This window comes from Chionomys nivalis, chromosome 17 (assembly GCF_950005125.1).
Source record: "Chionomys nivalis chromosome 17, mChiNiv1.1, whole genome shotgun sequence".
In the NCBI taxonomy this organism is placed as follows: domain Eukaryota; kingdom Metazoa; phylum Chordata; class Mammalia; order Rodentia; family Cricetidae; genus Chionomys; species Chionomys nivalis.
Window position 1 is genome coordinate 23,507,016 of NC_080102.1, and position 15,913 is coordinate 23,522,928.

General features: G+C 46.2%; 1 protein-coding gene across 3 annotated transcripts in view; it reads right to left on the minus strand.

The window, feature by feature from the left end:
• Cyrib (CYFIP related Rac1 interactor B) overlaps positions 1-15,913 on the minus strand; it is a 123,666-nt gene that overhangs the window by 77,431 nt on the left and 30,322 nt on the right. For all 3 annotated transcript variants that reach the window (XM_057791685.1, XM_057791684.1, XM_057791687.1), the window contains exon 2: positions 7,251-7,303. The gene's annotated coding sequence lies outside the window, so the exon portion shown is untranslated. The remainder of the gene's footprint in view (positions 1-7,250; positions 7,304-15,913) is intronic.

Sequence of the window (15,913 nt, forward strand, 5' to 3'; positions counted from 1 at the left end):
AGCACCTGGCCTTGTTCTCTGTCCCTGTGGCCAAAGGGACAGGCAGACCCCAGCCTAACTTCTCCTAGGGGCAGGCATTTGGCCTAGAATGGCCAGAGTACTGAGTATACTTGGCAACACAGACTGTTTGGGGGACGTGTGTGTTACCCCCAGACAGTAGGATCAATGCTGAGTCTTTCTGCTAGGTTATTAGGAAGGTGACCTTGCTAAACCTACTAGAACTGCTAACTACTATCTGATGCCAAAATGCGGAAAGGAAACGCGTCAAGAGATGGAAAACTGTCTAGATTGACAAGATTTTAAGCTTTGGATTCTATGCCTCAAATTCTATCTTTAAACTTTTCAAGTCAGCTCAAGCTGGAGAAGTTTGGAAATAGGAAGAACCCTGACAAGAAGGGGTCTGAACTTCTGTGAGTACATGAAGCAAGTGGACCCATGCCACTTTTCCAGGCTCACAGTCTGGCACGGAGACAGCCATGTTCCCTTTCTTATAGCTACGGAAAGCCAATAGGATAACAGCCGGATTAAATTCCACACAGTGCAACATGAGCCTGAAAGGGGGCATCAGAAAAGGGTCTCCCGGGGCAACGGTATTTAAACCTGCTTCCCATCTGTACGCAGGCAATGAAGACACAATAACTATGTGAGGGAGTCAGGTAACACTGTTGACTTGCATCCATCTTCCAGTAAACCAAAACCCCCAAGTCCCAGCTTGCAGACTGGGCAATGATATGCCAAGTGCTTAATGGAACTTTCAATGAGCCCCCAAAACACTGCCTTGAGTGCTATGAAAGATGGCATGGCCAAATAACCATCACTTGGGAACATGTGGCGGAGGAGGTGATAATCTTGATACCAAGGTTGGGTTCGTACCATGTCCTCTGTAGGCTGAAGTTGCCACCACCATCTTCTGACTCTGTAAACTGGTTGCCTTTCCTGTCTCCTCACCTATTTATGACACAGGCAGTGTCATAAAACCTTTCAAGATGGATAACCCACTTAGGGAACTGATTTCCAAATTGTACCAAAGGAGTGTCAAGGGGAGAAACCTCTGCTCCTATAAAACCGCTCAGGAGTTCGACATGTGGCCAAGCGCGGCCAACAACAACAACAATGAAAGCTCCTCTGGGAACATCTATTTTGCTAAGAAAGGCCATAAATGTTCTTCGTCAGTGAACAGAAGCCAGTGTCTTTGGGGCCTTTGATGATACATCATGTACAGGCAGTGGGCAGATCAAACAGGTCTAAAAACAGATGACACAGGGGGACAAATTCTCACCTTCATCGCTTGCTAAACACATCAGGGATTCATTTGTTCCAGAAACAAGAGTTCTGACTTTCCAGAACAAACAGGCTTCAAGTTGAGACAATTAATACTGACAGAATTCCTCCATGTAACCCAGGGGGTGGGGGTTGGGGCAGGGGGATGCCAGGGATTAATGGCAGATGGCAGGGAAGCATGGGGGTCCTTCTGAATGCCTGGGATGACTAAGTGGAGACTGTGTAAACTTGTTTATAAAACCCCTCTAAATAACGCCACCAAACTCCCTCTATTGCATGCCAGGACTTGACTCTCTCTCCCTCTCTCTCTCTCTCTCTCTCTCTCTCTCTCTCTCTCTCTCGTTTCCAGCTGTGCACTAAGCAGAGTCAAGCAAGTATGCATGTTGTGTATGAAGGCAGACATGTATAAACATACATGCTCTCCTCTTCAATGCATACATGAATGCCTATCACATATACCTTTCCACACATTGCTTTTCTTACAATTAAAAATATATCCTGGCTACCTCATGAGCTGTTGAACGTCAGCAAAATCCCAAACAATACAGACTCTGGCTTTTCGATGGCCCTACTGAAACTAGACTGTGACACCTTCCCGCTGAAGATACCATCTACCTTGGCTGCAAGATAGAGAATCCAAGCCGGAAGAGAGCAGGATGCTCCCTTCTTCCCTGCTTTCTAGGTTCCACGACGAAAGGTGCTGTGTGGGCTTCTGGGAAAGAAAAGGCATCAGCAGCCTTGCTCGGCTGCGAACCCCACAAATTATAACATTAGTTGGCCACTTGAGATGTTCCTACACCCACAATAGGGGCACAATTGTTACGGGGCACTTCCACAGTTAGATTTGAGACTGTATGACAACATCATCTGACAGCTCCACACGACAGAGTTCACATCTGACACTGTAAATCCCATCAAAAACCCATCTCCGGGAGGTCATAAACCCTGGGAGGGTGGGGACCTAACACTAGTGTTTAGCTAAATTGACACAGTGTCCAACTGTCTCCTAAACCTGTACGTTCATATCCAGACACGTGCCTACTCTCAACCTTCATCCGAGAAGCTTTTCTTTGCAATGAATGAATGGTAGTGAATGCAGACTTAAGGCTATTTGAGGTTCTGAGCAAAAGGGATGGCTGAATGTTCATCTCTCAAGAGGACATTGGTAGCCCCCATTCTAACACTCAGGGAATATGAAGGAAAGGGGAGAAGAAAGAACGTAAGAGCCAGAAGGGGAGGAAGGGCTACAAAATGCTATCTCCTGGACCTGACACAGCAGCTACAGGTGCCTAAACTGCATCCACAGAGGACTGGTTCCATTGAGTCAGTCATGGGTGATGGGGGGACGCATGGGTCTTACCCCTCCTATTGGATATTGGTGCATTCTGAGGGAGAGGAGTCAATGTTCTCAGTTGTCACAGAACAAATCTAATTAACAAGAAGAATATACCTGGGAACCCATTTCTTCTTAGCATATAGGCTTACTATTTTGAACAGCAGCAGGGATGACATCTTAGTTTAGGGACATGCACTCAGTCCATCTCTTATTGACATCTATCTAAGTTGCTCCCAGGGTCTTGCTATGGCAATTAAATAAAGCACTTAGGGAACTGAGACAGGAGGATCATAAATTAGAGACCAGCCTGGGTTACACAGCAAATTCCAGGGATATTTAGGTTTCATAATGAGAAACTGCCATAGAACAAAACATAACAAAACAAAACCTTGAAATGGAACTGCAGAGTCAGAGAGCCTGCTCACTCAAACACTCGATAGCTACCGCCGGGCTGCTCATTTTCCCTCCAAACAACAGGGCAAGGACCATGCCATGCCTCTGCCCACACTCACAAAAGGCTGCTTTCCTGTTTTAAGTACGGGGGAATAAAGACGGGCAGAGCTCTGCTCCTGTTCCATTGTCTCTTCTTGCCCCTATGAATCACCCGTGACACGACGACTTCCTGGAAATTCCACTCCTAGGTGCATAACCCAGAAGCGGAGCTTAAAATAGCACGAGCACATGAGCCAATGGTGGCTGGAGACAGCTCACGTTGTTTCAGGAGACTTGAGCGCGTTCACAGCTTCTCAACTCCGAGTTCAGAGATGTCGTGTGGCCTGCCTGAAACTGGCCATTATGGGAATGTTTATACCACAGGAATCGGGTACAGGGCTAGAGAATGGCTCAGTGGTTAGGAACACTGGCTATTCTTCCAGAGAACCTGGGATCCATAGCCAGCACCCACATAGTTGGCTAACAACCATCTCTAATGCCAGTTCCTGAGGATTTGATGCCCTCTTCTGGTCTCCATGGGTGCTGCACACATGTGATGCACAGACAGACAGACAGACAGACAGACAGGCAAAACACCATACCCATCAAGAGTAAAATTAAAAAAATAAAAATTAATCCCCAAAACGTAATCACGAAATGCTACAAACCAACTTTTTTCTTTCCCTAGACAGACTGCTGTAAACATTTATTGACACATCATCAGTAATATACCACAGTGGAACCCGAGGCTCTGCCACCCTTTGCTAGTGTCTTCCCCTGGATGCTGACCTGCTCACAAAATCTTAGAATTCAAAGAATACAGGAAATCTCAAAGGACATCTAATTCTCGTTTTCTTCCTTGGCATCTCCCTTAGTCCCACCATGTGATGAGAAGCAGTATTCTCTATGACTCATTACGATTCTTTCATATTTACAATCCTTTTACCACATGGTGGTTATTCTTGTTAATTCTGGCTGGGGTCGAATCCCAGCTCTGCCATTCACCCAAGCCAAGTGTGCACCCATAAGTAACAGGATTTGACTGCATTAGCTTTCTCTACAAAACAGAGGTGACAACTGGACGTGATGCAAAGATCAATGGATTGTGGGGAGCCCAGCTCCAATGGACATATCTGCAGAACAGCCCCTCCCTGCACCTATGTATAGCTCAGGGCACACTGCCGAAGAGGGAGCGAGGAGGCACGTGGAGTGTGTAAGAGTGAGAATCCCAGGAAGACTGTTGTATGACATAGAAAGGGCTGCATCAGTAAGACCAGAACAATGACAATATCAATAGACATGCTAACACAGAAGGGGGACAATCTCAGAGATCCCACCCTAGATAAAGAACTACAGCAGGAAACTAACGGCTGCTGTGAGAGAGAGAGAGAGAGAGAGAGAGAGAGAGAGAGAGAGAGAGAGAGAGAGAGAGAGAGAGAAAGAGAAAGAGAAAGAGAGAGAGGGAATTAGCCCCTCCCAGGTTTGAGCCCCTGGTTGGTGATCCAAGACAAGTAGCCAGCACAGAAACCATATACAAACAAAAAGCAAAACTGGACTCAGCAGGTTATATTTAGATACTTGTCCATGTTTGTAACAATAATAAAGAAAAGGCTATCAAGTTGAGAGTAGGGAGAGCATCAGAGGGGCTGAAGGGAGGAAAGGGTAAGGAAGAAATTATGGAATTATACCGCAATTAGAACTGTAAAATAAATAAATAAAAGTAAAGATGGCCACAACAATGCTCCCTCACAATTTTGTCCTGAGGGCTAAGTGAGTTAACGTAAGTACTCAGAACGGCATCTGGCATACACTTGACAAAGAACAATATTAATACTGCCCTATAGCTCGCTTATTCTCTCTCTACAGCTAAGCGTTCTTTTAGCCCTGCTGTTAGATTTTAAATAAAATGACTTTCATTTCATTTCATTTTGGCTGGTTTTCAGATCTTTCTTCTTTCTTTTCTTGCTTTACCTTTCTGACATCACTGTCCTTCCTCGTTTTAGATATACTATTTCATCGTCTTATTGAAAGGGTTAAATTTACCAGCATCTTGAAATGGCTTGATCCTGAGTAGTTCACAGGTCTTAACTGGGACTGCTGTAGAGAGTCTCTGCCGTTTTAAGGGAGCCCTGTCAGGTATGCATTGATGAAATGCCCTTAAGGCCTGAGTTCGTGCTTGTGATACGGGTTAGACCAGTTCTCATACTAACTGTTCAGGTTGAAGGATACCATTATCATAAGTGATAAAAATCTTGACTCCACAAATATGTGTGTGTATGTATGTATGTATATATAGTACAGTACCAAGTTTTTATTTATTTCTTGTGGATAACATTATTTCAATTCATGGTAAACTTTCAGATAGTGAGGTTTTCTGGTCCCGTTTTCATAAAGAAATCAGACCTGCCAGGCTCCTGGCTATTAACCCCACCTTCTACCAGGCCTCCCTTCTAGACTCACTATAGAATTAAAACCCCAGCCACTGGAATCTTGGGCTACAAAGTCCCACGTAAGTCATAGTTTTGCTCACAATACCCACTGGCTTACACAGAAGAGCTGAGTTTCTGGCTGATTCTTGAATATGCGCTCCTACAAACTCCCCAAGAAGCAATGCTTTTATTTCCATCAACTCTGCATTAGTACTGGAAAGTATTTGTGCAAATCAGCTTGGTATATTACACCAAGCAGAGACGTCCAGGTCACCAAATCCAATATAACCACTCTTTCATGCTTCAGTTCTATTTGGCATTAAAATTACAGCCCACAGGCTGCCAACACAGCTCAGTAAGTGAAAGCACTCACCATACAAGCCTGGGGAACCTGAATCAATCCCCAGAACTCACATAGATGTGAATGGAGAGAGCAGGCTCAAAAGTTGTCTCCTGATCTCGACATGTGCATGCATGCTGCCTCCTCCCCACTCCATAATAAACATAAAATGTTCACAAAATGCAGCTGACTCCAGGTTTTGCGTCTAATGTCAGCATGTAATATAAAAACTGAAAACCCCAAAGTGGATCAAAAATCCTATAAGGCTTCACACACTGAAGATTAGAAGACTATCTTTTATGACACACCATTCAGTCTTTCTTGTAGCACTGGACTTGAGTGTCTTGATCTGAGCACCCATATGAAAGCTGATTCAGGGAGCATATTCAAATCTAGAAATATAGGAGACATGCGATGGCACCAGATGTTCAAACTTCAGAGGCCCCCAGACCAAAGACTAACAGAAAGAATCACAGATCCATTCTTCCCATCCCTCCTCACTCTAACACAAATGCCACCCCCAGGTGAAAAGACATGATCACCTATGCTATTTAAAGTGTCTTTGCCTTAGGTGTGCTTTGTTGAACAATTGTGTCTACATCTGTGTACGTTAAAAAACACAATAAAGACCAGTAGAGTGCCTGTTACTCAGGTACTACTAAGGGGTATCCTGGAAGGATGCAAACACTGAGTCTCCTGATTTGTGGCAGTTAAATTGGGTGTGATAGAAAACATGCATCCAGCTGCGAGATTAAGATTTGGGTTTTACTGCATGCACAGTAAAACCATTAAAATAAACATTAAGCGCATGCTTGAGCAGAGGCCGCCGTGGGACGCTGCAGTAAGGGTTCCATGCAATGGAGAAGCCTCACCACAAGTTGGCCAGCTACATGGAAGAGGATGAGTAGACCAAGAGGCCCAGGAAAAGGAGAGAGGAGTGTCCTGCCAGCTAGGGGGCGCTTGAGCTCAAAGGGAATGATTTTCTCACAGGTGCCCTCAGAGGGTGACAGCTCTGCCTTGCAAGTGAATACAGACTCAGCCACCAGTAACAGAGGGACTGGGGCAAAGCACTTCCTTCCTATGACCTTCAGCTTTGCCGAACTGCTGTGAGAGCTGACTGGGGTAGTGGCTGCACACAGTCTGCGTTCCAAAGTCTCTGCCGCCACTGTTACCTAGGACAGGAAGCACAGCAGTATCGCCATCACTCCAAAATTAGCTATTTAAATTACCAATCTGACTCAGTAGCCTGCAGATTCTTCACCCTCACTGGCAAAAGGAAAGAAACAATGCATTATGTACTGAAACTTCAACAGGGCAGAACGCTTTCACTCCTGGCCATGGCTGCCCCCTCTGCTGTTTCTCCAGAGCGAGAGTGAGGAAGGCAGGATCTAGAGACAGGTGGCTAGCGTCCCTTGCCAACTCTGCTACTTACCAATGCGGTCACCTTGAAGGAATTACTCCAACTCCAGGCCTCAGTTTCTTCTCCTGTAAAAGAGGGATAGCAAGGTGTAAGCAAGCTACAGCAGACCTCAGCACTCTAAAAGCCCCAGGATTCCCAGCCTTCACTATTACTTTGTTCCCTCCCAATACCTGTGACATGGTCTGAGAAGAGTCTCAAGTACCATTTACATAGACCACTGCAAAGCATCCAATCACTTGGCGCTGTAACACAGTATTGTCTTCTACAGAAATCACGCTCAAGAACTATGTGCGTGCTGGGCATTAGAGGAACACACCTTCAATTCCGGCGTGTGTATGGGAGGCAGAGGCAGGAGGATCTCGTGAGTTCAAGGCCAACCTGGCCTACATAGCAAGTTCCAGGACAGCTGTGGTTTGGGGTGTTTTGTTTTTGAGCCCTGTCTCAGAAAAACTAAACAACACAACAACAAAAAACTTAAGTCATCAAATTAGAAAAACAAAAATCATAGCTAGAAATGGAGAGATGGTTCAGCTATTCTTGCAGAGGACCAGGGTCCGGTTCCCATCACCCACATCAGGCGATTCACAACCACCTGCCGCTCCAGTCCTAGGGGTCTGACACCCTCTTCTGGTCTCCACAGGCACCTGCACATATGTGGCACACACAAACTCATGCAGGTAGAAGGGCAGAGGTAAGTGGACCTCTGTGAGCTCAAGGCCAGCAGCCAGATCTACGTAGTGAGTTCCAGGCACCAAGCGCTAGAGCGAGATCCTATCTCAGAAAGAAAAATAAATACACAAAATGAGACCTTTTAAAATGTCGTGTTTAAAGTACGTTTGCAACTTTGTGTTAGGAGACACTGAAAGCTATCCTTAGCTGCATGCAGCCATGGCACATGACAGGGGCGCTTCTCCGACGCTTCTCTCACTTAGCGCTTAAAATAGCCCTAGCCACCACAAAAGAAAGAGGAGGAGGGAGAGGAGGGGGGAGAGGAAGAAGATAAGGGATATGTGGATGGGGAAGGAGGAGCTGATTCTGAGCAGTAATTTGCTGATGGTTGCACACAGAGCCCCAAACATGTACAACCCAGGCTCATTCGGGCTGGATTCCAAGGTCTCAGAGGCACAGGATGGGGCCATGCTGCCCTCTGAGATTCCAAATTCTAAGTCAAAGGATCCTGGAATTTGGGGTCGCTGCAGAAGTCCTGGTCTTAGAAATATGCTCAGCTCAACCTGACTCTGGACCAGTCTCAGTCATTCTGCCCCCGAACCATATCCTGTCTGGGGTTTCTATTCTGCACCGCGGAGGAAGCAAATATGTGCTGTGCCCCTCAGAGTTCTCACTCTCGGAAATTGCTTAGAGCAAAAGCTTGTGAATAAATCAAAGAGAGCTTTCGGAAAGCCAGCGTTCAACAGCATCCCTCTTAATGTGTGGCCAGCATTCGGCGTGAAAATGGAGGCAGAGGTGCGTCTAGCCATGCTCACTGCCAGATGGAGGTGGGAGAGAATGCTCCCTTTTCTGACCCAGCCTTCAGCTGCCCTGGTGTTTTCACTGAGTTTTACATTGAGCTCCGAGACTACCACCGGAAGCCACTTAACCCACTTCATTTTATTCACAAAAGGCGTGGGGCCGGGACTCATTGTCACTGCTGCCGCCAGCATGGTGCCTTTGCCAGCTCTGCCTCTGTTCCTGGGACAGGTGCCCTCCCCTTGTTCCTGGTGTATGCTTTAACATTTTGTTTTAAACTCATCACAAATGGCATAGAGAAAGGGAAGACTCGACTGAAAGTCTATTTAGCCCATGCTCACAGTCATATCCTCAACTGTGTGTACACACGTGTACATAAACCATGAGTACACACCATACACAGATGCACACCATATACAAGTGTAACCCACACCACAAATACTACATAGATTGTGTACCTGTATGTACCACACTTCACACATACAAGCACAACATACACATAACACATCACATGCCATAACATACCACACATGTACAAATGAAGCAGACACCACACACATATAAACCACATATGTACATGTATGTCACACACCACACATACCATGAATACACATCACACATATTCCACTTAAACACATACAACATACATCACACACAATGTGACCATATACCACACACAAGCACATTATGTATGCACATACGGCATCCGCGCATCATACTAAATACATGGATCGCACACACAACTCATATACCCTGTATAGGCATATCACATAACAGATACACATCATGAATAAACCACACATGCATACATATACCACACATATCCTCAAAAAGGCCATAGCAAATCATACATGCATATACACCATTAGCAAATCATAAAAGCATATGACTGCTACACACAGAGACACACGAATGCCCCTTCTCCCATCTCTCCTTGCTCTAATTCTTAGACCAGATTTTTAGAACAGAAAATGGGGACAAGTTGTTCACTTGGGAAACTTTCTAAGACCTTGTGCAAATGAGAACCGGGAAAAGGGTGGGAACTCTCACGAAACTCTTGGTTTGTTTTGTTTTTAAGAGCGCCAGGGAAGCTGGCCACTACACGACTTAGATGCAAACCCCAAACAGAGTATCTGTAGCAGAAAGAAGGTGGAATCTGAAGACAGATGACAATCTCTCACTCCCAGTTGTTCTGCAGAGAGAACCAAAGGCCAGCAGCAGACTCACCATGGGCTACAGAGTCACCTGACTGGGCCAAGTACCCTCTCAGTTCCAGCAGCCTTTGTTACAGAGCAGATGCATGAGTCTCTCAGGCACCCATGGCCCACGCACTGTGGCCCCAGAGTGACCATACACTGAGCTTTCCAGTCACCCAGGAACAAGTAGAGAAGAGAAGCAATTATAATTGAGAAGAGGAAGATGGCCAGAGGGGATGAGGACTGGTGTGGGCAAGCAATGCTATTCCATTGGCTCAACCGGATGAAAGTAGGAACCAACCAGCAGGGCTTTCCTAAAGAGGCCGTATCCACAGAGACAGCTACAAGACAAGCCACAGTGGTCCAGAGGCAGGAGCCTATCCAAGCAGTAAACAGCCCAGGTAAATCACATCTGTCTAGACCAAGCATTAGGGGCCTGAGACTAGATAGAGAGGAAGAAGTAGCTTACCAAACGAGCCTGCCTGGCCCAGGTCTAGGATGACCCCAGCCAGGCCGGGACCTCATTGGCCATCCAGCCTGACTTATTTGGGAAGCTACGGGCCAGTGAAAGACACTGTCTCAAAAAACAAGGTAGAAGAGTGGTAAGGGTATAGAGATGGCTGAGTAGGTCAAGATGCTCGCTGCCAACCCTGATGATTTGTGTTGGATGTCAGGAGTCACGTGGTAGAAGGAGAAGACTGACTCCCACAGGTTGTCCTCTGACCTCCACACATGTGTCACAGGCAAAAACCAAAGGGCAACAAAATGGTCCTTGTGTGTATTTGGCACACAAGGCTGAAGATCTGAGCTCCATCTTTAGGCCCCACATAAAGGTAGGAGCCCTAACTTGACAAAGCTGTCCTACGGCTTCCACACTTGCACCAAGGCACATGGGTGTGTGACGTGTGTGCGTGTGCACACACTAATAAGAAAGAGGGCCAGTGAGAAGGTTTCAGTGGGTTAAGGTGCTTGCCACCAAGCCTGACGACCTGAGTTCCATCTCCAGGACCTTGAAGGTGCGGGGAGAAAACTGCTGCAAATTATTCTCTGGCCCCCTCCCCACACATGTGCACAACTCACCCCATACATGCACAGCCTCTTAGTATGCAAATCACCTACAGGATGTTGTTGATCCACACAGACGAGGCAAAGTCAGACTATAAATTACTCTGGGAAATTCTGGAGCGGAGACATTTTGGGGAAACGTTTTTTGCTAGTCTGCTTCCTTCCATAATTACCCTGACGCTCCCCACCCCACTCAACGCGAGAGAGACAAAGGAAAGCAGGTGTCGAGTGTATTCCACAGGGCACCACGTATGCGGCTGCGGAACTTCACGATGGTAGCTTAACAGTGAGAAATTCAGGACCGCAGTTTTGGCATGCTGCTGCTGGATGTCACCCAGGCACAGGTAAACAGGATCCCAGAAGAGGAAACCGCAGCACCAGATGGCCCCGCGGCTCCCTAGGTGATCTCCATGAGCAGCTGGGCCAGAGAAACACCAGGCAGGCTAACTCATTAGCCCAGGGAAGCCTCTGGGAAATCTTATCTGCAAGTGAAGAACTCTTTGTAATTAAATAAAATAGCAGATGTAAAAGTACCCAGCAGTGCCTGTTACCCAGAAGACAATAAATGTTAATTAAACAAGCAAATATAATTCAAATAATTACTCCTTCCCCTCTGCTAATTCATCCTGGAACTTTATTGACGTGTTTATCACTTGCTTTTTTTTTTTTCTGGTGACCAAGATTCATTCTACATCTGATAATAAAATTATAAACTTACACCCATAATCCTATTCCATTCCAAGAGCTGGGCAAGAGTCCTTGCAAACCTCAATCATTTTATTCAGCTGGTAAACTTTCCCCAAGAACAGGGCTAATAAATAGTATCTATGCAATAAACATTCACTGCTTAGAATGAGCCTTCAGATCTATTCTCACGTGGAATTCGCCATCATTTTCCCAAATGAGGCTGAAACACACTCCACAGGATTAGGAGGGTTTAGCAATAAAGGAGCAATGATGTGGGAAAAGAGACAAAAAGAGCCACTATGTAAATTAATTATTTTTGCAATTTTGGAGAGGAGGAATCTCAAAGCCACAGACACACAGACATTAGTCCATTCAAGGGCTGTGCAGAATAGAACCCTGTTAACCTAAGACTGTTCTTGGAGTCACCTGCAAACAGTAACACCGCAAGTACCTACAAACCGCCCCTCGTTCTAACTTCTCCCTGCACCCTCCAGAGGCTTGAATGGCCCTTAGCCTTCAGGTTTGAGAAGCCAAGGAAACGTCTTTAAAAAACAAAACAACCAAACCAAAGCAAAAAAAAAAAAAACACTAGAAGGCAATTTCTGAGTCTGAAGGAGGTTCCACTATAAAGAGAACATTTCCGGATGTCTGGCTGCCCTGCTGGACTGGATTACTCCCAGTCAGTGTGCCAAGCAGACAGGGCCACCTCCCTCCAGATCACCTGACCCTTGCCTCACTTCCCTTCCTCGCACCTCCCCCACACACCAAAATGGTCACATCATGTCTTAAATTCACAAGACTCAAAATCCCCATCAAGCATAGGGGATCATATACGATGATGGTGTGATCAGTAAGGACTGAGTGGCTGACTGCCACCGTCCAGGAGGAGATGAGGACATGACCCACCACACAGGGGTCTCGCGCCCAGGGGAACAAACCCACTGGCTGCAACACCGCAGGGTGAGCATGGCTCTGCAAAGCTGTAGACAGGATCACAGCGGCAACACGAACACCTGCCCTCAAAGAGAGTGAAATAAGAGAACCATTGTAGGCAACGGTAACATTTAGAGGTTCTCTCAGCCCTCGTCAGCCACTTCGCCCCTCATCTTCCTGCCATTTTCTATTAACCCCTAGTACCCATCCTGACACATTTAATTAGATCGAAAGCACCCTCAGGGCGAACAGCTTGTATGAGCAGTCACGGAAGTATTCATTTTAATTTTGATAGTATCAGTGCGCTATATAGCTCAACGCACGAATTATCTGAATATAGACCTTCTAACTCATGTTTCATTTGCTCTTCTGGGCAGACAAGGACTAAATTGCTAGTATGGGCTGGCTGTGGACAGGCTCACACAAGGGATTCCAATTTGTCTTGGCTGCTTTGAGGTTTTGCGCCAGAGGCTGGGGAGATGGTCCAGTCAGGAAAGTGCTTGCCACGCAAGCAGGAGGACCGGAGTGTGATCTCCAGTACACCCACATAAGAAGCTGGGCACAGCAATGGACACCTAGAATACCTGGGCTACGATAGAGGGCTGACAGCTGGCTCTCCTGTGCATGCTGGCCAGCCAGTCTAGCTTCCGGCCCAATGAAGGAGCCTGCCTCAGAGGGAAAGGTGCAGGGAGACTGAGGTAAACGCTTTATGCCAACTTCTTTTCATGTGTGAGCATGCACACATATGAACACACACACAGTCATCTGAGGTCTCTTCACATTTAATAGTCCCTGACATTGTAATCTTGTCCACTGAAGACCCTGAGACAAGAGTGTCCTTTGTAAGGGTAAGAAAAGTCCCCAACATCAACTCTCAAAGCCAAGGGAAATGGTGGCAGGACAGTTGGCACCAACAAAGACACACACTCCAACAGGCTCTCTTAGCTATGTTTTTCCCTTTTCTTTTCTTCCAGGCACTTTCAGAACCCAACCTTGAATTTACATACCCTCTCCAAAGTGAGGCACGGTAGTACAGGCCTCTAACCCCTACAGAAGCAGGCAGCTCTCTGTGAGCTGGAAGCCAGCTAGATCTACATAAGCAAGTTCCAGGACAGCGAGGGCTACATAGTGAGATCTGTTTCAAAATAAAATAAATGCATTTTCTCATAGTATCAAGATCTATTACTTGCATATAAAACGGTTTCTAACGATTACAACTCTATGTCCAAGTGAAAATCTGTCTTTACCCCCTAGAAAATCTGTTGTCCTTTGAAGAGGGACAGCAACTAAACAGTAGATACTTAACATGTTGGTAAATGTTAAAAATAAATATTTGGAAGCCTTAAGCCAACCATCTGCTTAATCTAATAACATTGACAATAACTGCACTTCAGTAAGGTTTTGTTTCATTTATGGTACTGGGGACTGACCCCAGGGTCCATGCACACTGCCTAAGCGCTCAACCATCCAGGTGCATCCCTCGGACCTTATAAACGGTCTCACTCAAAAGCCCAGTTCAACCTTCCTTTGATTTAATGAACACAGTGTGGCGCTGAGGAGGAGGCAGATAAGGGATGGAAACACACCAGTACACACTGAATAGACACACAGAGTCCCAGAACCATCACAATCAAACCCTAAACCCGTGAAATAAGCTGCAGTGAGGACAAGGGCAAATCCCCCTGGCTGATGGACAACAGCAGTGATGTTTCTGAATCAGTGGAGAACTTCTTATCAACTCTCTTCTCAGTATAAGGATGGGATGGATGCCTTTGAAGATCAGTCATTGTTAACCTGAGAGATGAGCAATACTGCATCTGGGAACCTGGTCTACAGTATGAGATACTGGCTGACATGTTTCCTGGTTCAGTAGCTCTTGCTTCCAAGTCCCTCCACCTGGAGAAGAGCTTCCCGGGTTTGGGGTCTCCATGCGGGTTTAGGGTCTCCATGCCCTGCAGATGGGCGAGCACCTAGGGTGTGGTCACAAGTCATTGGATCTGGCGTGAGTAGAGAGCACAGTCCTTTTTGACCCTAGCTCTAAGAATAGCAAGTAGGGGCATCAACATGGGAACTGGGTAGTGAACCAAGAGATCAAGTTGTCACAGACCTTCCAGCTTTGGCCATGCAAGTCTCAATCAGGATGGAGGGTCACTTCCGCAGTGGGCAGCCACAGGATCCCACAGCCTGCTCAAGCCTTTCATCATCTCCAAACACCCTCCCATTCACATGGCTTCTGAGGTCAGTGGTGTCCAGCAGAACTTGACACCATGATGGAAACTGTCTTTAGACGCGCAGCCTGTGTGGTTAGGGCCACTGGAATACTGTCCAGTCGAAGAAGAGAATTTTAAATTCTATTCCACGATAATCAATATAATCTTAACTAACCCCATGCAGCAGGTGGCTACCTGATCTGGGCACATGAAATATGGCCTTGAGTAGACAGTCACTGCACACAGGAAGGGGCTCTGGAGTCAGGGGCACCTGGGTGCAGTGCATGATCTGCTTAGCACAGCACTCGGCATCTCAAAGAAACTTGTTTCTGCATCTGCCATTCTTAAGACGCACCCTTCACGATTTTCAGAAACGTGGGGCCATAGGAGAACCTCTAAACATAGGATTTCTCAACAGGTAGCTGGACAAAATTCATGAAAAATGAAAAAAAAAAAAAACTTACACTGAACAACAGAAAGCCAATATGTGAATATCAGCTGGGTCAGAGTTCCAAATCCCTGTCCGTTTTCAACTGGGTCTCCGTGGCCAGGGCTGACTTCCGGAGTTCACACTTTGCTTTCTTTATCCTCAGGCCTTCATTTCACTGTTGCTGAGTTTCCTCAGAAGACACCTGGTCATCACCACCGTGTCACTAATAAGTGACTATGTCTAAACTCATTAAGATGTGTAAGTTAAATATGGGCAATTTATGTGTACCAGATCCATATACCTTAATAAAACCATTAAAAAAAAACCCTACTAAATAAAACTGAACAGGACTCCAGATGGGGCAGATATTAACAGGTGGTAAGTACATCAGGGCCCCTTAACCTCAACTCTAGTGGTTGACTAAAACCTCAGATGATTCGGAATCTTCTATACATCGTTTCTCCATCTACATACATACATAACCATGACAAAGTCTAGTCTAGAAAACAGGCACAGTTAAGGATTGGGAATGACAAACTAATGACAGACTCTAACAACGAATGTGACCTCCCTAGCTTTCTTCCTGTGTGTCACAGTTGCCACGAGGCAGGTAGCACATACAGCATGGAAACGCTGGGTGAAGGGATGCTATGCCTCCTGGGCAGAGCACAGGGGGATGCTAGGAAC